The sequence below is a fragment of the Cebus imitator genome, unplaced genomic scaffold, assembly GCF_001604975.1.
Source record: "Cebus imitator isolate Cc_AM_T3 unplaced genomic scaffold, Cebus_imitator-1.0 Scaffold411, whole genome shotgun sequence".
Taxonomy (NCBI): Eukaryota; Metazoa; Chordata; class Mammalia; order Primates; family Cebidae; genus Cebus; species Cebus imitator.
In genome coordinates, this window is record NW_016107726.1 from 113298 (window position 1) to 115025 (window position 1728).

The window sequence follows — 1728 nt, forward strand, 5'->3', positions numbered from 1 at the left end:
TTTTTAAATAAAAAAAAAAATTAAAATTAAAAAAAAAAAAAAAAAAAAAAAGAAATTTATACCAAGAAGACCTAATTCTCATGGGGACTCAGCTCATTCTTAACCCAAAAGGCCTAGTATCTGGGGAAATCACTTAAGAAAAAAATTCTGAACAAAGGGATTTAATCAGCTCACACCTGTAATCCCAGCACTTTGCGGGGCTGAGGCGGGCGGATCACGAGGTCAGGAGTTTGAGATCAGCCTGGCCAACATGGTAAAACCCCATCTCTATTAAAAATATAAAATTTAGCCAGGCGTGGTGGCAGGCGCCTATAATCCCAGCTACTCAGGAAGACAGAGGTTGCAGTGAGCCAAGATCACACCAATGCACTCCAGCATGGGTGAAAGAGGGAAACTCCATTTCAAGAAACAAATAAATAAATAAAGGGATTTAATCACACTAACCACGGCAACAAAAGGAGGATAGGCTTGAAGCATGCATCAATACTTCCACTGCCAGCTCAGAGTCTTCTCTAAAAATTAATTATATTTTTAACAATCTCTTTTTTAGCATTCCTTTCCATTCCTTTCTATTGGCATAACAGTGTTTCTTCTTACTTCCAAGATTCTCAACGGTCGTGTGGCTAAAACCTGGACTAGATCTCAGACTAGCACAGAAATACCTGCTGAGGAACACAGTCAAACACAATCAAGTAGAAAAATCTACAAGGTGGTGGGGAAAGCAGGTAAGCTGAACCTGCAGACTTGCAGTCTGTTGGCCAAATGCAGTCTAGTGGTTTTAAAATGTTTTTCTCTTCACAGCCTTTTTACTAAAAGTAAGGAACGTTTAAAAATCTGTAAGATACACAGAAAGATGAACAGTTACAACATTGAAAATAGGCTGATAAGCACTTCTCTCTATGGCTTCTCTCTAAAGTCAAAAGTTATTGGGCACCTACCAAGGACCAATAAGAGACTCTCACTTTAAGTCATCAATTGATATCTTACTAATAAATATTTAATATCAATGTATAAAACAAAACGGTCACTAAATACAGCCTTACAAATTATAAAATCTGGCAGTATATAAACTGGGCAATCCTTGGACAAGAAGTTTTGGCAACAAAGGACATAAAAATATATACGTTATCTTCTGTCATGCGTTAAACCTACTCCCGGGAATTCAACCCAAAGGAATAACTGGAAAGAAAAAGACACTGTATGTACAAAGATGTTAATGGTATTTTATTTATTTATTATTGTATTTATTTATTTACTTTTTGAGACAGAGTTTTGCTCGTTACCCAGGCTGGAGTGCAATGGCATGATCTCAGCCTCCACCTCCTGGGTTCAAGCAATTCTCCTGCCTCAGCCTCCCGAGTAGCTGGGACTACAGGCGTGCACCACTATGCCCAGCTAATTTTTGTATTTTTAGTAGAGGCGGGGTTTCACCTCCTTGACCTTGTGATCCACCCGCCTCGGCCTCTCAAAGTGCTGGGATTATAGGCGTGAGCCACCGCACCCCACGGCATTTTATTTATAATAGCCAAACAAAACTGGAAATAACCCAAATAGTCACAAATGGAAACTGCTAATTATCCTACTTAATGAGCTATACAACCATTAACATTACATCAAGAATATGTAGCAACAGCCGGGCGCGGTGGCTCAAGCCTGTAATCCCAGCACTTTGGGAGGCCGAGGCGGGTGGATCACGAGGTCAAGAGATCGAGACCATCCTGGTCAACA

The 1728-nt window shown here is 40.0% G+C and overlaps 1 protein-coding gene and 1 pseudogene across 1 annotated transcript in view; one reads left to right on the forward strand and one right to left on the reverse strand.

The window, feature by feature from the left end:
- LOC108289694 (tyrosine-protein phosphatase non-receptor type 14-like) overlaps window positions 1-1728 on the reverse strand; it is a gene marked incomplete at its 3' end in the record, with an annotated part of 135155 nt that overhangs the window by 108882 nt on the left and 24545 nt on the right. The gene's annotated exons all lie outside the window — the stretch shown is intronic.
- Window positions 1-1728, forward strand: part of LOC108289690 — an 8424-nt pseudogene that overhangs the window by 958 nt on the left and 5738 nt on the right.